Genomic DNA, 25,611 nt, shown 5'->3' on the forward strand with positions numbered 1-25,611 from the left:
ATTTTTCAACTTATGCTAGTATTTTCATATCCAGTATGAGAGAAGGACCCAATACAACTGCACAATAGTTTTGTTACTTTGCACACACTTGTTCAGAGAGACTGCATCATTTTGGATATTTTTTTTTTCTGTGCATAATTCCCTGGGGTGTAAGAGATTCGAAAGACTTTAAGAGAAGATTCAGGCAGTTGAGAGCATGAGAGTGCATTGTCAGATTGTGTGTGCTTTTCTTCTTTATTTAAAAGTGGTTTCTGTGAAGTGGTATGGTTTATATATTGCTTATGCTGCTTTAGTATTGACTTCAATATAATGCATGCTGTATGTTTTCTAGGTTTGAAAGTGCTGTTGAAAAAGTTACTGAAGTTTATTGTAGTTTAATTAGAATAAAAAAATAATAATCAGGAACCTTTTTGTGACTTTTTGCCCCTAGAAGGATGTTATTAGAATAATCGTAACTGATACTCGATAATCAAATTGACTTGTAAAAGTGATAATGTCTCATCACTAATCCATGCCTCCGATATGATACGCTAGTCATTCACAATACAGATGTAGCTTGTAGATTCACAATGTAGATGTAGGAGGCTGTGTGGTCCAGTGGTTAAAGAAAGGGGCTTGGAACCAGAAGATCCCCGGTTCAAATCCCACCTCAGCCACTGACTCACTGTGTGACCCTGAGCAAGTCACTTAACCTCCTTGTGTTACGTCTTTCGGGTGAGTCGTAATTGTAAGTGACTCTGCAGCTGATGCATAGTTCACACACCCTAGTCTCTGTAAGTCGCCTTGGATAAAGGCGTCTGCTAAATAAACAAATAATAATAATAATAATAATAAAATAGCAGAGTGAAAAAATAAAAATGAATCTCTGTCAACTTTCCCCTGTGTAGTCAGTCTATATCAAAAAGTGTTCTCTTAGGAGGTATTCCTACATGCAGAGATTACTGGGTATGTTCCAAATCTGTAACAAATGTTAGAACATGTTGCTCGAAAGAAATCTGCAATAAATAATATATGGAATGGATACATTATGTAAACATTTCAACAGATAAAATTCTCTGGTATTATGAAGTTATTACAAGAGATTGTATGTCCTTTCATTAGCAAAGCCACCCCTGCTATTAAGGACAGATGTTGTCGACCCCTTGAATGGCCTTCATAACCCTGTATTTAAATAAATACATGCATTTGTTTTTCAGCTATTAAACAGAATCCCGTGTGCTGCCATGGACAGTGTGGAGATGGAATCTGTCCAGATTAAAGAGGAGTTCCCTGAACTTGAACTGGTCCCCATTAGAGTGGAGTTCTCTGGGCTGGCTTCCCTCCCCATTAAACAGGAGCTCTGTGAGATGCAATGTGACAGCAGTCAGCCAGAGGTCTCTGACATTAAAGCTGAGCACATTGAATTGGAGATCCCCCATACAGAAGAACCCCTTCCTGTTAAACAAGAAGAGGTGCTGGAAACTGTCCGTATTAAATGGGAGCCCCTTGAAGTAGAGTTTGAGCACATGGAACCAGTGAAGGAAGAATCTGAGGACTTCAAACCAAACATCCCTGAGCAGGAGCCTGTACGCCTGCGGGAGTGTAGCGTGGTGCTGGAGAGAATCTGCGTGAGAGAGCAAGGCGCTGGAGAGGAAGGCTCTCCCAACAGCATGCAAGGAGGTGGAAAGGAAGACGGGCGCTCCCATTCAGAATGCAGTCTAGCAGGTGAGTGACTCCCAGTAGCTGTGACATTGTCATTCTAGATTGCGTGATATCCACAGTGTGGTTGAGAGGGAGGGAGGGAGCATGTAGGTTACATTACTAGCTGTTTGTTTTTTGCTGTACCACTCCAACCAGTTCAAGATAGGACTCGCTACTGGTGAACTTCAGATACAGGTAGAATGTAGTCATTGCTCTGGGAGTGGGGAGAATTATACCAAGGATTAGAAACACTAAAGTACTGTATATATCATTATAAATATTCAGTGTAACAGTATATGGATATTTTTGTAAATGCGTAAAGTAATGCTATTTAAAGATATAATTGTAGCATGTGTTGGAGGAAATAGACCTGAAACGTCACAGGAGGTCTTTGAAGGCAGATTTTGATCCCAGGGCTCGGTTTCACCAGCATCAGTCTTTACTGACTGCTTTTACACATAAAGCAGAGATGCCAACAGCTACGATTTGGCTGAAGCAGATACTATTTGGGAGGTTCTGCTGCAGCGCTACGTCAAAGAGGTATAATACTGTAACTTGTATTAAATAAATAGATGATGTGTACTTTACTGACTGCTTTTACACATAAAGTAAAGGCTTTGTTTAGTTGTTTTTTTTAAGCTGTTGTAACCTATTGCAAGCCCCCACAGCTGAAATTCACATGTTTTAATACACTCCCCCACCTGCCCTAAGCCAGGGATGGAAATAAGACTCCTGTTGCATAGCAGATTCACCTGTTCCAGGTTTTAAAATGAGCCTGATTAGCCCCAATGTATAGGTAACAAGCACAGGTGTGTCTTATTAAACTGCTAGTAAAACCAGGAGGGGATCAAACTGCTATGCAAGGGGAGCTTATTTCCATCCCTGCCTAAGCCAGCAAGCAGTCCCTCTTACTTTCCTGTTCGTATTTTCCAGGTTCCAGTCCAGCAGCTAAAGCGAGGGCGGGCGCTGGAGAATATCCTGACTGTGGGAAAGGTTTCACCCAGTTAGAGCATTTTAAAACACACCAGCGAACTCACACAGGAGAGAAACCGTATCACTGTTCTGACTGTGGGAAGAGTTTTAGTAGGTCAGGAAACATGAAAGCACACCAGCGAATTCACACAGGAGAAAAACCGTATTGCTGCTCTGACTGTGGGAAGAGTTTCAGTCAGTCCGGACACCTTGTTTCACACCAGCAAATTCACACAGGTGAGAAACCGTATCGCTGCTCTGACTGTGGGAAGAGTTTCATTAGGTCAAGAGACATGAAAACACACCAGCAAATTCACACAGGAGAGAAACCGTATCGCTGCTCTGACTGTGGGAAGAGTTTCAGTTACTCAGGAGACATGAAAAAACACCAGCGAATTCACACAGGAGAGAAACCATATTCCTGCTCTGACTGTGGGAAGAGTTTCAGTCAGTCCGGACACCTTGTTTCGCACCAGCAAATTCACACAGGAGAGAAACCGTATCGCTGCTCTGACTGTGGGAAGAGTTTCAGTTACTCAGGAGACATGAAAAAACACCAGCGAATTCACACAGGAGAGAAACCATATTCCTGCTCTGACTGTGGGAAGAGTTTCAGTCAGTCCGGACACCTTGTTTCACACCAGCGAATTCACACAGGAGAGAAACCGTATCGCTGCTCTGACTGTGGGAAGAGTTTCAGTTACTCAGGAGACATGAAAAAACACCAGCGAATTCACACAGGAGAGAAACCATATCACTGTTCTGACTGTGGGAAGAGTTTCAGTCATTCAAACAACCTTGTTTCGCACCAGCGAATTCACACAGGAGAGAAACCGTATCACTGCTCTGACTGTGGGAAGAGTTTCAGTTACTCAGGAGACATGAAAAAACACCAGCGAATTCACACAGGAGAGAAACCATATTCCTGCTCTGACTGTGGGAAGAGTTTCAGTCATTCAAACAACCTTGTTTCGCACCAGCGAATTCACACAGGAGAGAAACCGTATCGCTGCTCTGACTGTGGGAAAAGGTTCCATCTTAAACAAGGACTTCAAAAACACCAGCGAATTCACAGAAGAGAGAAACCTTAAAGACTATGTTAATTGGGACTGTTCTATCATGAAGAAAAAAATGTTAACCTTGCATTATGAATTTGAAACAAAAACACTTTGGAAATGTGAAAAAACGCCAAGTTCTCAAAAGAGCCCAGCCATTTAAAGTAGAGATATCAAAAACACAAGACAAGTTTCATGAAACCATTGGGGCAACCTTGCTCAGCAGAAAGCAAACAGGCACAACTGTAAAACCGATGAGGTCCAAGGTTGCCCCAGTTGTTTCTTCTAACTTGTATCAAAAACACAAGTTAACTTGGAAGAAACAATTGGGGCAACCTTGGCCAGCACCAAGCAAATAGGCACAACTATCAAAGAGGTGGGGGCCAAGGTTGCCCCAATTTCACAACTAACACATTTCTCAGTTTTAATTCAGAAACCAAGTGTTTCTACTAACTTGGCTTGTGTTTTTCAGACACAGTAAAAGCAGATCAAATGCATGAAACAATTGGTTTCTGAATTAAAACTGAGAAATGTGTTAATTGTGAAATTAATTTATAAAGGAGGGACGAAAAGTCAGACGAAAACCAGAAGCCCAAATATTATGTAATGCAATGTAAGGTCTCTCTGAGAATTATTATTTATTTATTTTTTTTAAAGAAAAATAATCTTCCAACTGAATGTGCATTTAAGATTGAGTTCCAGCGCTCTGCCTCTCTGAGTCCTTCTCAGTGCTGGAGATTGAGTTCTAGTGCTCTGCCTCTCTGAGTCCTTCTCAGTGCTGGAGATTGAGTTCTAGCGCTCTGCCTCTCTGAGTCCTTCTCAGTGCTGGAGATTGAGTTCTAGCGCTCTGCCTCTCTGAGTCCTTCTCAGTTCTGGAGATTGAGCTCTAGCGCTCTGCCTCTCTGAGTCCTTCTCAGTGCTGGAGATTGAGTTCCAGCGCTCTGCCTCTCTGAGTCCTTCTCAGCGCTGGAGATTGAGTTCTAGCGCTCTGCCTCTCTGAGTCGTTCTCAGCGCTGGAGATTGAGTTCTAGCGCTCTGCCTCTCTGAGTCCTTCTCAGTGCTGGAGATTGAGTTCTAGCGCTCTGCCTCTCGGAGTCCTTCTCAGTGCTGGAGATTGAGTTCCAGTGCTCTGCCTCTCTGAGTTCAACAAGGATGTTTTAGTATTTTGGAAAAAAAAATATCTTAAAACAACCAATCAGCAAGGAGTAATTTTGTCCTCGGACATTAAATTTACATTTGTTTACAAAACCTGATGTGTGATACAATGCTGCAGGAACTTTCTCAAGCTCTGAATATTTTTTAAAGATTTACACAAACATTGCCAACATATTTGAGGCCTAATTCCTTTTTTGAGGTGCAGGCACCCCAGCACGCAAGCCCCTGCAGGACCAACAGCACCAATTAGGCTTCAAATCGACAAAACTCCTTTATCGTGCCAAGAATGGAAAGAAAACCAGGGTTTAGAAACAACCGCAACGATAAACAAACAAAAAAAGAAACAACATTCATTTATTACATTCTGGAATGAAAATGATATTCAGACTTTGTTTAATAAAGTTTTTTTCCCTTTCTGTCTGTTCTCTCTGTCTCTCTCCATTGTTTTCAAATGTACAATCATCTGGGGGAATAAAAACGCTCTTCCCATGGTCTGACACCTCAGTGGCCAATGACAAAGCATTACATCACAGCCAGCCAATGAAATTCAACATTACATTTAGGTTGCTTTTTCAGAGCAGCCAGCGAATCAAATAGCACTAATTTGCCTTCAGTTCAGGCTTCCACTTTGCAGTCATCCACATGTCTTTTATTCGCTCAAAATAAACAGGTGCTGTTATTAACTTCTTATTAAATTATCTACACAGAAAACAAGCTGTAAAAGTATGTGTGGCAGTGAAGCGTTTTGTTAATAATCAGAGGTTTGCTAGTTATATTCCTGGATATTAATAGTTAAGACATATTATTATTATTATTATTATTATTATTATTATTTATTTCTTAGCAGACGCCCTTATCCAGGGCGACTTACAATCGTAAGCAAATACATTTCAAGTGTTACAATACAAGTAATACAATAAGAGCAAGAAATACAATAACTTTTGTTCAAGTGTGACAAACCACAATTCAATAATACAGCAGATAATAGTGATAGTTACATCAGGATATGATTAAATAGTGATAGTTACATCAGGATATGATTAAGTACAAAATACTACAGGTTAAACACTTGGCAGATTACAGTATTCTGAAGTACAGGATTAAATGCAGTAAAATAGGGGGCAGATAAGAGCAGAATAAAGCACATTTACATGAAGGGTTATAGTGTCCCAGGATACAAACAGAGGACTTCTACAGGTGCTGTTTGAAGAGGTGAGTCTTAAGGAGGCGCCGGAATGTGGTCAGGGACTGGGCAGTCCTGACATCTGTAGGAAGGTCATTCCACCACTGCGGAGCAAGGGTGGAGAAGGAGCGGGCTCTGGAGACAGGGGAGCGTAGCGGAGGTAGAGCTAGTCTGCTAGTGCAGGCAGAGCGGAGAGGTCGAGTGGGGGTGTAGGGAGAGATGAGGGTCTGGAGGTAGCTGGGTGCAGTCTGGTCAAGGCATCTGTAGGCTAGTACAAGAGTCTTGAACTGGATGCGAGCGGTGATCGGGAGCCAGTGGAGCGAGCGGAGTAGTGGAGTAGCGTGGGAGAAGCGAGGCAGAGAGAACACCAGGCGGGCAGCAGAGTTCTGGATGAGCTGGAGCGGACGGTTGGCGGACGCAGGGAGGCCAGCCAGGAGGGAGTTGCAGTAGTCTAGGCGGGAGAGTACCAGGGGCTGGTACAATCTTTATTTTATAAAGCTCCTAGATGCACGCATCTCAAAGCGTAGAAACACAAAAACCACAGAGAACCATCTATCCATGCAGCATATTAAGAGTATACATAATATAACAAGAAATTACACAAATGAAAAACCAAACCATGATCAAAATGTCTGAACGTACCCATCATTCCCCGGGGCGCATGACGGCTCTCTGCGGCTCTGAGTGGAGGAGGCTGAAGTAGAGATATTGCAGAGTGATTGTAAATAATGAATAGACTGTCAGTTACCTGAATAGGTTTTTCCTGATATCTGCTGTAATATTGTGAGCTGTGTGTGTGTGTGTGTCGGGTTTACAGTCTACTTCAATTATATTCATCTGTTTTTTTTACTTTCATGTTTCCAAAGTGCAAAACAAAAACTACAACTGCAAAAGAGAAAAGAGAACCGATTATCAAGTGTAATAAAACTCTAAGATGTTATTTTTGTAATGATTTATCAATGGAAATTACAGAGGCATTGATACAGTACTGTATGTATTACAAGCGTTAAATAAATTAAAAAAAAAAAGCATTCTTGTTGTGTTAGTTTTGAACAGTGTGGTTATGTACATGTTCACATGTTCAAAAACGATTATAGATACATGCTACTTGAAAGAAAAAAGTACACCACCACAGAAAGCCAATTCTTACATTCGTGCATAACATGATCATTCATATAAAGTAATCACCCATAGTTTGTTATATCAGTGCAGTGTAATACCACATTATATTTTAATGGTAAGGTTGTGGAAAGCAGATCACTCTCTCTCTCTCTCTCTCTCTCTGATCACAATGTTAAAAATGCCTGCACGCTTTTCCACGCGTGTGACGACACATTCATGTGACAGACATGGACCAATCAAAACGCGAGACTGTTGTGCGGTTCCATCCCAGAGAGCGGGTGCGCGTCATCATCCGGGAACTCCGAGCTGCTGACGCTTCAAACAGAGCGCGGCGTTTCTCAAACAGCGCGAGATAAACACCGAGCCGTGAGGAGGCGGGTTAATTATTATCATTATTATTATTTGTGTGTTTAGTTAAACGATATTACATACCCGTTTGTAAGGCGTGGACGAGACTAAAAGGTAAGTTACAGTATTATTCATTTTAATTGAAGGTTATTTGTTTGTGACGCTTTGTTTGTTAAATGAACAGGCGTGACGTCATCAACAAGACCGAGTCCATTTAAAATATAACAATTTAATCAATAAAAAATAAGGTACCGACGTTTTTATGTTTAATATTAATGACAACGTGTTTGAGTCTTAGTGTGTTAGCTGGGTATTTACATTGAGGGGCAGGCGAACTACCGCTATACCATAGTGTGTGTACAACACTGATCAACGAGGGGCGCGAAAACTGAAAGAGGATACAAAGAAAGAATTATAGAGACGGAGTTAAGAAAAGTGGATAAACTAAAAAGAGATGATCTACTAGATTATAAAAATAGAGATAAAAAGGTCAAAAGAGTCCCATTAATAATGACTTGCTCTAAACTTTTGCCCAATATTTCTAAAATAGTTTGGAAACACTTGCGGATTCTACATAATTCAGAAAAATTAAAAAAAAGTATTTCTTCAGGCCCCAGTTGTAGCATTCAAAAGAGAAGCTAATTTAGGTGATATTTTAGTTCACAGTAAACATAAAAGAATAATTGACAAAATAGGTTCTACGAACATGTGCACTAGTAGATGTAAAGTGTGTAAATACATAGACAAACGTAAAAATATAATTAAACATAAGAACACCACATATCCACTAAAAACTAATACCTACTGTAAAAATAGCAATGTTGTTTATGGAATATCCTGTGAAAAATGTGATGAAATCAAATATGTTGGAGAGACTGGAACTACTTTATATAAAAGAATTCAGAACCACCTTTCATTAATTAGAAATAAAAAAATGAATGAACCAATAGTACAGCACTTCACCAGTCAGGGACATGACATAAATGATGTAAGGTTTGTAGTATTAGAACAGCTCAAATTAGACAATGCGACATATAGAAGAATAAAAGAAAGTAAATGGATAAATAGACTGAACACGATTATGCCAGCGGGACTCAACAGAAAAGAATGAACTAATTAACTTCAATAAATATATAACATTTAAATAAATAAACAAAATTCATTCAAAAGTTGTGCATGCTGATGCGCTGGGGAGGTCAAATCTAGACCGATCCTCAGAGCCAGCATTGCATGATATAATAAAAATATAAGTTTATATAAAGTAGTGTTAATTAGAATTAATACAGATTCAAAGATAGAAGTAAAAATGATGTCACAATATATAGAACACCATTACATCATGTAAGAATAAATCATGAGTTTGAATGTAAACAATAACAAGTAGTTGTCATGCCGTCAAAAACCTATAAATACCTCCAATGTTTGGATTCAAACACAGGCTCCCTTGAGAAAGATATGTACAACATATCGAAACGTTGGGCAGCTGGCTCTTTGAGCTAATATATATATATATATATGTTTAGCAGACACCTTTATCCAAGACAACTTACAGAGACTATAGGGTGTGTGTGAACTATGCATAAACAGCGTCTCACCCGAAATACGGAGCACAAGGAGGTTAATAATAAGGTTTGAGTTATTTTCGCATGCTTTTACTGTTAGATTTGTGGCTATAACTCTTTAACTATAAAGGTTACAGGTATATGTCATACATGAAATCAATGCACACACACTAGACTTCCATAAAGTCCAGGGCAGCAGTGTGGAGTAGTGGTGAGGGCTCTGGACTCTTGAACCGAGGGTCATGGGTTCAATCCCCGGTGGGGACACTGCTGCTGTACCCTTGAGCAAGGTACTTTACCTAGATTGCTCCAATAAAAACCCAACTGTATAAATGGGTAATTGTATGTAAAAATAATGTGATATCTTCTGACAATTGTGAGTCGCCCTGGATAAGGGCGTCTGCTAAGAAATAAATAATAATAATAAAATAAATTAAATAGCCTGAGACGCACCCTGCTCAATACAGATAACAAAAACCACAGAAAAAGGAGAGGTGATTTTTAGAAAAACACATTTATTGTTTGTAAAAGATGTTTTAGCATGGCCAGCTCAAATTAAACTTTGCACAATGAAACTTCAACATGTAGGGACATGGACATTTATTTTGGAACAAATTGGACACAAAATAAAGCAATTATTGCCATATATACAAAAGGGACAAAAAAGCAACCAAAAAAAAAAGATTAATTGAAAATGTGCAAAAGAAAAAAAAAAAAAAACATTCAAATGGTTTGTCCGAGGCACCCTGATTATGTGGCACACGATGGGGCTGCTCACTGTGGCTTGAATAGCCAGCAAGGTGACAACCAGGACAACATAACCCTAAACAGCTCCCGGCATCTGAGCCACAAACATTGGATATATTGATTTTGAGTTTCAGTGTTTTAAAATAAAATTTCAAACAGAACGAAATTTCAATGTACCATTTGTAATTCAGTAATATGAGAGAATTGGTCAGGGGTCTGAATACTTTTGCAAGGCACTGTATATGTGTGTATTATATGCACACATTATTATTTCAGCAATAATAAACTGCCAGTACATTCTGGGACTTTCACATGTCTTCCACTATTCTTAGTCCATAGCAAGAGTTAAACTAAGTTAGTCATATACTTTGTATCCTCTGGAAGGCAGCAGCAGTTATTTTTGGCTTCGGTGCAATTGATACCTTTTTTAGTACGCAGCTGGGGACTAACTTCAGCCGCCAAGTTCGTTGCAATTGGTATTTAACTTGCGCACTAGTTTAGTACGGAGCTGCGTTCTAACCACGGGATCATCCCCAGTTAGTACGCTGCTCTCAGTTCAGTGCAGTTGACCCACTGAGGATAAAGGGAACATTGACTGATTCTGCCAGAAAATGTCACGACAAAGATCCCACGTTGCAAATATATCAGCAAACGAGAGACTAAAAGATTTTCATTGCTTTGCTTTGAACACTGTGAAGGTGACGGCCGATGCGATCCACAGGGGAAATTCGACATTGACTTGTTTTGGTCATCGACAGCTGACCGTCTTCTTAATGTGAAAACATTAGCTTTCAGATACATCGATGCAGTAAATACAGCCGATGCCGAGCGCAGCACCTCGCTGTGGAATCTTGTCCTGTCCGATCGGAGGCGTTCTCTTTCGGAAGACAAACTGAAGGAGCTGGTGTTCCTTTATATCAATCATGGAATTTAGAAAAAAATCCATTGTTTTCTAGTTATTATTTTTTAACTTATGCTAGTATTTTCATATCCAGTATGAGAGAAGGACCCAATACAACTGCACAATAGTTTTGTTACTTTGCACACACTTGTTCAGAGATACCGCACCATTTTGGATATTTTTTTTCAGTACATAATTCCCTGGGGTGTAAGAGATTCGAAAGACTAAGAGAAGATTCAGGCAGTTGAGAGCATGAGAGTGCATTGTCAGATTGTGTGTGTGCTTTTCTTTATTTAAAAGTGGTTTCTGTGAAGTGGTATGGTTTATATATTGCTTATGCTGCTTTAGTATTGACTTCAATATAATGCATCCTGTATGTTTTCTAGGTTTGAAAGTGCTGTTGGAAAAGTTACTGAAGTTTATTGTAGTTTAATTAGAATAAAAAAGTAATAATCAGGAACCTTTTTGTGACTTTTTGCCCCTAGAAGGATGTTATTAGAATAATCGTAACTGATAATCGATAATCAAATTGACTTGTAAAAGTGATAATGTCTCATCACTAATCCATGCCTCCGATATGATACGCTAGTCATTCACAATACAGATGCAGCTTCAAATAGCAGAGTGAAAAAATAAAAATGAATCTCTGTCAACTTTCCCCTGTGTAGTCAGTCTATATCAAAAAGTGTTCTCTTAGGAGGTATTCCTATATGCAGAGACTACTGGGTATGTTCCAAATCTGAAATAAATGTTAGAACATGTTGCTCGAAAGAAATCTGCAATAAATAATATATGGAATGGATACATTATGTAAACATTTCAACAGATAAAATCCTCTGGTATTATGAAGTTATTACAAGAAATTGTATGTCCCTTCATTAGCAAAGCCACCTCTGCTATTAAGGACAGATGTTGTCGGCCCCTTGAATGGCCTTCATAACCCTGTATTTAAATAAATACATGCATTTGTTTTTCAGCAGCTACTAAACAGAATCCCGCGTGCTGCCATGGACAGTGTGAAGATGGAATCTGTCCAGATTAAAGAGGAGTTCCCTGAACTTGAACTTGTCCCCATTAGAGTGGAGTTCTCTGGGCTGGCGTCCCTCCCCATTAAACAGGAGCTCTGTGAGATACAATGTGACAGCAGTCAGCCAGAGGTCTCTGAGATTAAAGATGAGAACAATGAATTGGAGATCCCCCAGACAGAAGAACCCCTTCCTGTGAAACAAGAAGAGGTGCTGGAAACTGTCTGTATTAAACAGGAGCCCCCTGAAGTAGAGTTTGAGCACATGGAACCAGGGAAGGAAGAATCCGAGATCTTCAAACCAAACATCCCTGAGCTGGAGCCTGTACGCCTGCGGGAGTGTAGCGTGGTGCTGGAGAGAATCTGCGTGAGAGAGCAAGGCGCTGGAGAGGAAGGCTCTCGCAACAGCATGCAAGGAGGTGGAAAGGAAGACGGACGCTCCCATTCAGAATGCAGTCTAGCAGGTGAGTGACTCCCGGTAGCTGTGACATTGTCATTCTAGATTGCGTGATATCCACAGTGTAGTTGAGAGGGAGGGAGGGAGCATGTAGATTACATTACTAGCTATTTGTTTTTCGTGTACCACTCTAATCAGTTCAAGATAAGACTCACTACTGGTGAACTTCAGATACAGATATAATGTAAGCTGTTGTAATGTATTGCAAGCCCCCACAGCTGAAATTCACATGCTTTAATCCACTCCACCACCTGCCCTAAGTGAGGGATAGAAATAAGACTCTGTTGCATAGCAGATTCACCTATTCCAGGTTTTAAAATGAGCCTGATTAGCCCCAATGTATAGGTAACAAGCACAGGTGTGTCTTATTAAACTGCTAGTAAAACCAGGAAGGGGTCAAACTGCTATACAAAGGGGGGCTTATTTCCATCCCTACCTAAGCCTACAAGCAGTCCCTCTTACTTTCTTTGCTGTTCATATTTTCCAGTTTCCAGTCCAGCAGCTAAAGTGAGGATGGGTGCTGGAGAATATCCTGATTGTGGGAAAGGTTTCAACCAGTTTGGGCATTTTAAAACACACCAGCGAACTGACGCAGAAAATAAACCGTATCATTGCTCTGACTGTGGAAAGAGTTTCAGTCAGTCAGGTAACCTGAAAACACACCAGCGAATTCACACAGGAGAGAAACCATATTCCTGCACTCGCTGTGGAAAGAGTTTCAGTTGGGCAGGAACCCTGAAAGCACAGCAGCAAATTCACACAGGAGGGAAAACATATTGTTGCTCTGACTGTGGGAAGAGTTTCAGTCGGTCAGACAACCTTGTTTCACACCAGCGAATTCACATAGGAGAGAAACCATATTGCTGCTCTGACTGTGGGAAGAGTTTCAGTTGGGCAGGAACCCTGAAAACACACCAGCGAATTCACACAGGAGAGAAACCATATTGCTGCTCTGACTGTGGGAAGAGTTTCAGTCAGTTAGGCGGCCTTAAAACACACCAGCGAATTCACACAGGAGAGAAACCGTATCGCTGCTCTGACTGTGGGAAGAGTTTCAGTCATTCAAACAACCTTGTTTCACACCAGCGAATTCACACAGGAGAGAAACCGTATCGCTGCTCTGACTGTGGGAAGAGGTTCAGTCGGTCAGACAACCTTGTTTCACACCAGCGAATTCACACAGGAGCGAAACCATATCGCTGCTCTGACTGTGGGAAGAGTTTCAGTAAGTCAAACAACCTTGTTTCACACCAGCGAATTCACACAGGAGAGAAACCGTATCGCTGCTCTGACTGTGGGAAGAGGTTCAGTCACTCAGTATCCCTGAAAACACACCAGCGAATTCACTCAGGAGAGAAACTGTATCGCTGCTCTGACTGTGGGAAGAGTTTCAGTCATTCAAACAACCTTGTTTCACACCAGCGAATTCACACAGGATAGAAACCGTATCGCTGCTCTGACTGTGGGAAGAGTTTCAGTAGGTCAAGAGACATGAAAGCACACCAGCGAATTCACACAGGAGAGAAACCGTATCACTGCTCTGACTGTGGGAAGAGTTTCAGTCATTCAAACAACCTTGTTTCACACGAGCGAATTCACACAGGAGAGAAACCGTATTTCTGCTCTGACTGTGGGAAGAGGTTCAGTCAGTCAAACAACCTTGTTTCACACCAGCGAATTCACACAGGAGAGAAACCGTATCGCTGCTCTGACTGGGAAGAGTTTCAGTCAGTCAGACAACCTTGTTTCACACCAGCGAATTCACACAGGAGAGAAACCGTAACGCTGCTCTGACTGTGGGAAGAGTTTCAGTCAGTCAAACAACCTTGTTTCACACCAGTGAATTCACACAGGAGAGAAACCGTATCACTGCTCTGACTGTGGGATAAGGTTCAGTGTCTCAGCATCCCTGAAAACACACCAGCGAATTCACACAGGAGAGAAACCGTATCACTGCTCTGACTGTGGGAAGAGTTTCCGTCTTAAACAAGTAAACAGGCACAACTATCATAGAGGTGGGGGCCAAGGTTGCCTCAATTTCACAACTAAGTTTTAATTCAGAAATCAATTGTTTCTAGTAACTTGGCTTGTGTTTTTCAGACACAGTAAAAGCAGATCAAATGCATGAAACAGTTCATTTCTGAATTAAAACTGAGAAATGTGTTAATTGTGATATTAATTTGTAAATGTGGGACGAAAAGTCAGACGAAAAACAGAAGCCCAAATATAATGTAATGCAATGTAAGGTTTCTGAGAATTATTTATTTATTTTTTTTTTTAAAAGAGAAATAATCTTCCAACTGAATGTGCATTTAAAAAAATGTGGCGATTGGGAGAAAATAATTATAATTGAATAAAATTACAAAATAAATAACGTGTGCAGATTTAACAATGTGCTTAATTATACAACACAATAGTAAGCAATGCTAAGAACAACACCTATTTAAATTGTATTCAACTGAGCAAAATATATATTTTTATTTTAAAGCTTGTTTCAACTTGAGTTCCAGCGCTCTGCCTCTCGGAGTCCTTCTCAGTGCTGGAGATTGAGTTCTAGCGCTCTGCCTCTCGGAGTCCTTCTCAGTGCTGGAGATTGAGTTCTAGCGCTCTGCCTCTCTGAGTCCTTCTCAGTGCTGGAGATTGAGTTCTAGCGCTCAGCCTCTCGGAGTCCTTCTCAGTGCTGGAGATTGAGTTCTAGTGCTCTGCCTCTCTGAGTCCTTCTCAGTGCTGGAGATTGAGTTCCAGCGCTCTGCCTCTCTGAGTCGTTCTCAGTGCTGGAGATTGAGTTCTAGCGCTCTGCCTCTCTGAGTCCTTCTCAGTGCTGGAGATTGAGTTCTAGTGCTCTGCCTCTCTGAGTCCTTCTCAGTGCTGGAGATTGAGTTCTAGCGCTCTGCCTCTCTGAGTCCTTCTCAGTGCTGGAGATTGAGTTCTAGCGCTCTGCCTCTCTGAGTCCTTCTCAGTGCTGGCTGACATTTATTTATTTCAATACAGGGCTACTAAGGCCATTCAAGCCATATAATACCACAGGACTTTATCTGCCCTGTCCTAACCTGAGTCCGGTTTGAAGGATATCTGAAAGTTGGCGAGTTGAAGCTGATTTTTTTAGCTCTCTGACTGGGAAGAGGCTTTCGAAGGACGCTGCGGCGAGCTTCAGAGTATCCACAGGATCTAGGAGGCTCGCTCTGCCACTCAAGCTCACCTACAATTCAAATACAACGGCTGCTTTACAGCCCGAACGCATTTTAAAAGATCAGTTATACTTGAGGCTTCTGTTTTTTGTTTTTTATTAATTGTATTTTTCTGTACTTATTTTTAACTATTTTTGAAGTTATGTAAATCTTTTTTTTGGGGGGGGGCTTTCGTTTTTGATATACTGTTTGAAATAAGTGTTTTCGGTTACTTTCAAAAATGCTTGAGTTTTTTGTTTGTTTTTTTTGTCAACATGTACAGTAGTAACTCGAGAGTACTTGCACACTTAGGCTGTCCCTTCTTTCCTTTGCTGTCTTCCACAGTGCAATCCCTCTGGTCACGGCACATTCTTCTGGGGTTCTTGTGTGGAGGAATTTTTGTACATTTCGCCACAATTCTGTTTTTAATCTTCCATATCTTAACTGTAATATATCTTTAAATCCCGCTAACAAGCCTCCATCCTGATTGAAATCTTGTTTTAAGTCTTGCAAGCGGAGTCTCCAATAGAAATGGAGGAATGTGCTGTCATTCAGTAGTTGGGGCGGGTTTCAAGTATTGAGAACGAATCAATGATAGATACGAGTCAGGAAGGCGGGACATTGCCCAGCAGCACTGGGAAATGTATTTATTATTATTTTTGTAGTAGGTTTTATTTTCTAATGGTTAAAGGGTAAAGTTAACGTGAATTGATCAACCATTTCCACAGTTTTTCCGGTGTTTTCCGTGTTTATTGGCTATCCACCGATTTCATTTTTTTTCGGGTGTGTTTTATCGGATTTTATCTATTAAAACCGAAAATCACATTCTGATAATTACACTGAATCGTACATTTATAAAAATGTATTTTATGCCCGCAGCTCTGCCATTAAAAACACGTAATTAACCAGATCACATGAAAAGAAATGGCTTGGTTACGATATTTATCTTTCTGTTCAACAAGGATGTTTTAGTATTTTGGATAAAAAAATATCTTAAAACAACCAATCAGCAAGGAGTAATTTTGTCCTCGGACATTAAATTTACATTTGTTTACAGAACCTGATGTGTGATACAATGCTGCAGGAACTTTCTCAAGCTCTGAATATTTTTTAAAGATTTACACAAACATTGCCAACATATTTGAGGCCTATTTCCTTTTTTGAGGTGCAGGCACCCCAGCACGCAAGCCCCTGCAGGACCAACAGCACCAATTAGGCTTCAAATCGACAAAACTCCTTCATCGTGCCAAGAATGGAAAGGAAACCAGGGTTTAGAAACAACCGCAACGATAAACAAACAAATAAAGAAACAACATTCATTTATTACATTCTGGAATGAAAATGATATTCAGACTTTGTTTAATAAAGTTTTTTTCCCTTTCTGTCTGTTCTCTCTGTCTCTTTCCATTGTTTTCAAATGTACAATCATCTGGGGGAATAAAAACGCTCTTCCCATGGTCTGACACCTCAGTGGCCAATGACAAAGCATTACATCACAGCCAGCCAATGAAATTCAACATTACATTTAGGTTGCTTTTTCAGAGCAGCCAGCGAATCGAATAGCACTAATTTGCCTTCAGTTCAGGCTTCCACTTTGCAGTCATCCACATGTCTTTTATTCGCTCAAAATAAACAGGTGCTGTTATTAACTTCTTATTAAATTATGTACACAGAAAACAAGCTGTAAAAGTATGTGTGGCAGTGAAGCGTTTTGTTAATAATCAGAGGTTTGCTAGTTATATTCCTGGATATTAATAGTTAAGACATTTTATAATAATAATAATCTTTATTTTATAAAGCTCCTAGATGCACGCATCTCAAAGCGTACAAACACAGAAACCACAGAGAAGCATCTATCCATGCAGCATATTAAGAGTATACATAATATAACAAGAAATTACACAAATGAAAAACCAAACCATGATCAAAATGTCTGAACGTACCCATCATTCCCCGGGGTGCATGACGGCTCTCTGCGGCTCTGAGTGGAGGAGGCTGAAGTAGAGATATTGCAGAGTGATTGTAAATAATGAATAGACTGTCAGTTACCCGAATAGGTTTTTCCTGGTATCTGCTGTAATATTGTGAGCTGTGTGTGTGTGTGTGTGTCGGGTTTACAGTCTACTTCAATTATATTCATCTGTGTTTTTTGTTCTTTCATGTTTCCAAAGTGCAAAAAAAAAAACTACAACTGCAAAAGAGAAAAGGGAACTGATTATCAAGTGTAATAAAATTCTAAGATGTTCTTTTGTAATGATTTATCAATGGAAATTACAGAGGCATTGATGCAGTACTGTATGTATTACAGCCGTTAAATAAATAATAAAATTTAAAAAAGCATTCTTGTTGTGTTAGTTTTGAACAGTGTGGTTATGTACGTGTTCACGTGTTCAAAAACGATTATAGATATATGCTACTTGAAAGAAAAAAGTACACCACCACAGAAAGCCAATTCTTACATTCGTGCATAACATGATCATTCATATAAAGTAATCGCCCATAGTTTGTTCTATCAGTACAGTGTAATACCACATTATATTTTAATGGTAAGGTTGTGGAAAGCAGATCACTCTCTATCTCTCTCTCTGATCACAATGTTAAAAATGCCTGCACGCTTTTCCACGCGTGTGACGACACATTCATGTGACAGACATGGACCAATCAAAACGCGAGGCTGTTGTGCGGTTCCATCCCAGAGAGCGGGTGTGCGTCATCATCCGGGAACTCCGAGCTGCTGACGCTTCAAACAGAGCGCGGCGTTTCTCAAACAGCGCGAGATAAACACCGAGCCGTGAGGAGGCGGGTTAATTATTATCATTATTATTATTTGTGTGTTTAGTTAAACGATATTACATACCCGTTTGTAAGGCGTGGACGAGACTAAAAGGTAAGTTACAGTATTATTCATTTTAATTGAAGGTTATTTGTTTGTGACGCTTTGTTTGTTAAATGAACAGGCGTGACGTCATCAACAACACCGAGTCCATTTAAAATATAACAATTTAATCAATAAAAAATAAGGTACCGACGTTTTTATGTTTAATATTAATGACAACGTGTTTGAGGCTTAGTGTGTTAGCTGGGTATTTACATTGAGGGGCAGGCGAACTACCGCTATACCATAGTGTGTGTACAACACTGATCAACGAGGGACGCGAAAACTGACTCATATATATATATATATATATAGAGTTTAGCAGACACCTTTATCCAAGACAACTTACAGAGACTATAGGGTGTGTGTGAACTATGCATAAACAGCGTCTCACCCGAAACACGGAGCACAAGGAGGTTAATAATAGGGTCCGAGTTATTTTCGCATGTTTTTACTGTTAGATTTGTGGCTATAACTCTTTAACTATAAAGGTTACAGGTGCATGTCATACATGAAATGAATGCGAACACACACTAGACTTCCATATAATATAAATTAAATAGCCTGACACGCACCCTGCTCAATACAGATAACAAAAACCACAGAAAAAGGAGAGGTGATTTTTAGAAAAACACATTTATTGTTTGTAAAAAATGTTTTAGCATGGCCAGCTCAAATCTGACTTTGCACAATGAAACTTTGACATGTAGGGACATGGACATTTATTTTGGAACAAATTGGACACAAAATAAAGCAATTATGGCCATATATACAAAAGGGACAAAAAAGCAACCAAAAAAAAAAGATTAATTGAAAATGTGCAAAAGAAGAAAGAAAAACATTCAAATGGTTTGTCCGAGGCACCCTGATTATGTGGCACACGATGGGGCTGCTCACTGTGGCTTGAATAGCCAGCAAGGTGGCAACCAGGGCAACATAACCCTAAACAGCTCCCGGCATCTGAGCCACAAACATTGTAGATATATGTGTATATATATATATATATGTGTGTGTGTGTATATATATATATGTGTGTATATATATATATATATACAGTGCCTTGATTTTGAGTTTCAGTGTTTTAAAATAAAATATCAAACAGAACGAAATTTCAATGTACAATTTTAATTCAGTAATATGAGAGAATTGGTCAGGGGTCTGAATACTTTTGCAAGGCACTGTATATGTGTGTATTATATGCACACATTATTATTTCAGCAAAAATAAACTGCCAGTACATTCTGGGACTTCCACATGTCTTCCACTATTCTTAGTCCATAGCAAGAGTTAAAGTAAGTTAGTCCCGTACTTGGTATCCTCTAGAGGGCAGCAGCAGTTATTTTTGGCCTCGGTGCAATTGATACCTTTTTTAGTACGCAGCTGGGGACTAACTTCAGCCTCCAAGTTCGTTGCAATTGGTATTTAACTTGCGCACTAGTTTAGTACGGAGCTGCGTACTAACCACGGGATCATCCCCAGTTAGTACGCTGCTTTCAGTTCAGTGCAGTTGACCCACTGAGGATAAAGGGAACATTGACTGATTTTGACAGAAAATGTTATGACAAAGATCCCACGTTGCAAATATATCAGCAAACGAGAGACTAAAAGATTTTCATTGCTTTGCTTTGAACACTGTGAAGGTGACGGCCGATGCGATCCACAGGGGAAATTCGACATTGACTTGTTTTGGTCATCGACAGCTGACCGTCTTCTTAATGTGAAAACATTAGCTTTCAGATACATCGATGCAGTAAATACAGCCGATGCCGAGCGCAGCACCTCGCTGTGGAATCTTGTCCTGTCCGATCGGAGGCGTTCTCTTTCGGAAGACAAACTGAAGGAGCTGGTGTTCCTTTATATCAATCATGGAATTTAGAAAAAAATCCATTGTTTTCTAGTTATTATTTTTTAACTTATGCTAGTATTTTCATATTCAGTATGAGAGAAGGACCCAATACAACTGCACAATAGTTTTGTTACTTTGCACACACTTGTTCAGAGATACCGCATCATTTTGGATATTTTTTTTTCTGTGCATAATTCCCTGGGGTGTAAGAGATTTGAAAGACTTTAAGAGAAGATTCAGGCAGTTGAGAGCATGAGAGTGCATTGTCAGATTGTGTGTGCTTTTCTTCTTTATTTAAAAGTGGTTTCTGTGAAGTGGTATGGTTTATATATTGCTTATGCTGCTTTAGTATTGACTTCAATATAATGCATACTGTATGTTTTCTAGGTTTGAAAGTGCTGTTGGAAAAGTTACTGAAGATTATTGTAGTTTAATTAGAATAAAAAAATAATAATCAGGAACCTTTTTGTGAGGATGTTATTAGAATAATCGTAACTGATAATCGATAATCAAATTGACTTGTAAAAGTGATAATGTCTCATCACTAATCCATGCCTCCGATATGATACGCTAGTCATTCACAATACAGATGCAGCTTCAAATAGCAGAGTGAAAAAATAAAAATGAATCTCTGTCAACTTTCCCCTGTGTAGTCAGTCTATATCAAAAAGTGTTCTCTTAGGAGGTATTCCTATATGCAGAGACTACTGGGTATGTTCCAAATCTGAAACAAATGTTAGAACATGTTGCTCGAAAGAAATCTGCAATAAATAATATATGGAATGGATACATTATGTAAACATTTCAACAGATAAAATCCTCTGGTATTATGAAGTCATTACAAGAAATTGTATGTCCCTTCAATAGTAAAGCCACCTCTGCTATTAAGGTCAGATTTTGTCGGCCCCTTGAATGGCCTTCATAACCCTGTATTTAAATAAATACATGCATTTGTTTTTCAGCTACTAAACAGAATCCCGTGTGCTGCCATGGACAGTGTGAAGATGGAATCTGTCCAGATTAAAGAGGAGTTCCTTGAACTTGTCCCCATTAGAGTGGAGTTCTCTGGGCTGGCTTCCCTCCCCATTAAACAGGAGCTCTGTGAGATGCAATGTGACAGCAGTCAGCCAGAGGACTCTGAGGTTAAAGCTGAGCACAATGAATTGGAGATCCCCCAGACAGAAGAACCCCTTCCTGTTAAACAAGAAGAGGTGCTGGAAACTGTCCGTATTAAATGGGAGCCCCCTGAAGTAGAGTTTGAGCACATGGAACCAGTGAAGGAAGAATCTGAGGACTTCAAACCAAACATCCCTGAGCTGGAGCCTGTACGCCTGCGGGAGTGTAGCGTGGTGCTGGAGAGAATCTGCGTGAGAGAGCAAGGCGCTGGAGAGGAAGGCTCTCCCAACAGCATGCAAGGAGGTGGAAAGGAAGATGGGCGCTCCCATTCAGAATGCAGTCTAGCAGGTGAGTGACTCCCAGTAGCTGTGACATTGTCATTCTAGATTGCGTGATATCCACAGTGTGGTTGAGAGGGAGGGAGGGAGGGAGCATGTAGGTTACATTACTAGCTGTTTGTTTTTTGTTGTACCACTCCAACCAGTTCAAGATAGGTCTCACTACTGGTGAACTTCAGATACAGATATAATGTAGTCATTGCTCGGGGAGTTGGGGGAATTATACCAAGGGGGAGAAACACTAAAGTACTGTATATATCATTATAAATGTTCAGTGTAACCGTATATGTATATTTTTGTAAATGCGTAAAGTAATGCTAATTAAAGATATATTTGTAGCATGTGTTAGAGGAAATAGACCTGAAACATTACAGGAGGTCTTGGAAGGCAGATTTTGATCCCAGGGCTCGGTTTTACCAGCATCAGTCTTTACTGACTGCTTTTACACATAAAGTAAAGGATTTGTTTATTTGTTTTTTTAAAGCTGTTGTAACCTATTGCAAGCCCCCACAGCTGAAATTCACATGTTTTAATCAAATCCACCACCTGCCCTAAGTGAGGGATGGAAATAAGACTCCTGTTGCATAGCAGATTCACCTTTTCCAGGTTTTAAAATGAGCCTGATTAGCCCCAATGAATAGGTAACAAGCACAGGTGTGTCTTATTAAACTGCTAGTAAAACCAGGAAGGGATCAAACTGCTATGCAGAGGGGGGGCTTATTTCCATCCCTGCCTAAGCCAACAAGCAGTCCCTCTTACTTTCTTTCCTGTTCATATTTTCCAGGTTCCAGTCCAGCAGCTAAAGCGAGGGCGGGCGGTGGAGAATATCCTGACTGTGGGAAAGGTTTCACTCAGTTAGGAAACCTGAAAAATCACAAGCGAACTCACACAGGAGAGAAACCGTATCACTGCTCTGATTGTGGGAAGAGTTTCAGTAGGTCAGGAGACATGAAAGCACACCAGCGAACTCACACAGGAGAAAAACCGTATCGCTGCTCTGACTGTGGGAAGAGTTTCAGTCAGTCAAACAGCCTTGTTTCACACCAGCGAATTCACACAGGAGAGAAACCGTATCGCTGCTCTGACTGTGGGAAGAGTTTCAGTTACTCAGGAGACTTGAAAGCACACCAGCGAACTCACACAGGAGAGAAACCGTATCGCTGCTCTGACTGTGGGAAGAGTTTCAGTCAGTCAAACAACCTTGTTTTACACCAGCGAATTCACACAGGAGAGAAACCGTATCGCTGCTCTGACTGTGGGAAGAGTTTCAGACAGCCAGGAACTCTGAAAGCACACCAGCGAACTCACACAGGAGAGAAACCGTATTGGTGCTCTGACTGTGGGAAGAGTTTCAGTCGGTCAAACAGCCTTGTTTTACACCAGCGAACTCACACAGGAGAGAAACCGTATCGCTGCTCTGACTGTGGAAAGAGTTTCAGTCGGTCAAAAGGCCTTGTTTCACACCAGCGAATTCACACAGGAGAGAAACCGTATCACTGCTCTGACTGTGGGAAGAGTTTCAGTCAGTCAAACAACCTTGTTTTACACCAGCGAATTCACACAGGAGAGAAACCGTATCGCTGCTCTGAATGTGGGAGGAGTTTCAGTCAGCCAGGAACTCTGAAAGCACACCAGCGAACTCACACAGGAGAGAAACCGTATCGCTGATCTGACTGTGGGAAGAGTTTCAGTTACTCAGGAGACATGAAAGCACACCAGCGAATTCACACAGGAGAGAAACCGTATTCCTTCTCTGACTGTGGGAAGAGTTTCAGTCAGTCAAACAACCTTGTTTAACACCAGCGAATTCACACAGGAGAGAAACCTTAAAGACTATGTTAATTGGGACTGTTCTATCATGAAGAAAAAAATGTTAACCTTGCATCATGAATTTGAAACAAAAACACTTTGGAAATGTGAAGAATCACCAAGTTCTCAAAAGTTCCCAGCCATTTAAAGTAGAGATATCAAAAACACAAGACAAGTTTCAAGAAACCTTTGGGGCAACCTTGCTCAGCAGAAAGCAAATGGGCACAACTGTAAAACCGATGAGGTCCAAGGTTGCCCCAGTTGTTTCTTCTAACTTGTATCAAAAACACAAGTTAACTTGGAAGAAACAATTGGGGCAACCTTGGCCAGCACCAAGCAAACAGGCACAACTATCAAAGAGGTGGGGGCCAAGGTTGCCCCAATTTCACAACTAACACATTTCTCAGTTTTAATTCAGAAATCAATTGTTTCTCCTAACTTGGCTTGTGTGTTTCATGCATTTGATCGGCTTTTACTGTGTCTGAAAAACACAAGCCCAGTTACTAGAAACAATTGATTTCTGAATTAAAAATGAGAAATGTGTTAGTTGTGAAATTAATCAATTAATTATACAACACAATAGTAAGCAATGCTAAAACAACACCTATGTCTAACTTGTATTTAAATTAGCAAAATGTACTTTTTAAAGGTTGTTGTATCAAATTGAGTTCTATCGCTCTGCCTCTGTGAGTCGTTGTCAGTGCTGGAGCCTTCATCATGTGACGCAGCACCCAGGCAGACTCTGCATTCAGAGGATATAGAGGACTGCTGGGAAAGAGCCTTTTAGGTAGTGAAAAAAAACATGAAAATAAAAAGTCACAACTAATCATGCATTTTTTAAAATGATCTAATGTGCAATAAATTATATTTTTTAGATGTGTTTATTATTTTTATTTGTCATTATTTGTGTGTTTTAATGCTGCACAGAATTCCTGTTGTTTAGCAAGATACTGGTTAATCTTCCCCTCTAGTTCCAGCTAGCACACAGCTCTCCTGGGTATTGCAACACTTCAGCATGTTTAGAGCTCGAATGCAGTACAGGGAGCTCCTCTTTAACTCTCTGAGGCTCCAGCCAAAACAACCACACGCAGGCTGCTCTTAATATAAGCTTATCCTCACCGCTCATTGGTCAGGCTAGAGTAGGTGATTTGCATAACTTTCCACCACTCGCACAGCAGAGCGAGCCCGCAGGGGGCGGTGCACACACGCACACACACACACACACACACAGGAAAACAACAGGCAGCAGCTCATACACAGACGTTAGATGTAATTTTTTGTTCGTTTGAAAATGTTTAATTAATTTTAACAGTAAAAAGTGAGCTGAGGAAACAGTGTGAAACCAGCAAGTTATTTTATTAGCTGCAAGTGCAGCATTTCTGCTTCTGTGCTTCTGGCAGCATTTACAAGTGCTGGAACCAGGCAAGCGCAGAGATGCAGACAGAGGGAGAAGGGAGTGACGTCACATCCGCAGACTGACCGCCGAACGGGGCTGGCCACAAACAACACAAGGAGAACACGTGCAAGGGAGGCAGCCGGGGACACAAGAGACAAGCAAACACAACACACGTGTGCAACCGCACACATACACAAAACAACAACACAATAAACAAACAATTCAAAAAATAAATTGTACAAGCCCTGCAAGGGCTGATGGGAATCCAGTCCCCTGGTTCTACTTCAACCATTTACGTTTGAACAACTAAAGTAAATTTGAATGTTCAACTAACTTAAAATGGACCAGTGTTATAAATACAATTTGAATTAGTAAGTGAATGCAACTTGATTAAATTTATTTAGAGTGACTTTGGGGGTTACATTGTGTGTGTGTGTATATATATATATATATAAAAATAAATATATATATTGGTTAATTTGTGCCAGGGCTGGCTGGGACTCAGCCCGGCACCTCTAGGCTTGACGAGGCATAGCGCCGGCACCTCTTCAGCTATGAGATTTAAAAATGTCATAACATGTTTTGCTCTCAAATGCGTTGTCTTCCAATTCTCAACAGAGTTCCATCCATTCTGCACGTTCTTGCGTGCGCTAAAAAGAGACAGCGCTGTCACGTTACCATTTCAGCTGCGTGCTATAAACATGACACTGGCTGCGATAGAAGGACTGCCACGCTCGTGTGTCGTTTGTTAAACACAAATAAGCTTACTTGAGTTGAAAAACGTCTTGAACGATTAAAGCAAATTCCACACTACTGGGTTTGATTGAATGAGTCGCCCACAACAAGCTTCAATATGAA

The 25,611-nt window shown here is 40.4% G+C and overlaps 1 pseudogene; it reads left to right on the top strand.

The window, feature by feature from the left end:
- Window positions 1–1,202: 1,202 nt before the first annotated feature.
- On the top strand, window positions 1,203–23,844 carry LOC131709001 (zinc finger protein 850-like; annotated as a pseudogene).
- The last annotated feature ends 1,767 nt before the right edge of the window (window positions 23,845–25,611 follow it).

The sequence above is a fragment of the Acipenser ruthenus genome, chromosome 41 (assembly GCF_902713425.1).
Source record: "Acipenser ruthenus chromosome 41, fAciRut3.2 maternal haplotype, whole genome shotgun sequence".
NCBI classification, from domain to species: domain Eukaryota; kingdom Metazoa; phylum Chordata; class Actinopteri; order Acipenseriformes; family Acipenseridae; genus Acipenser; species Acipenser ruthenus.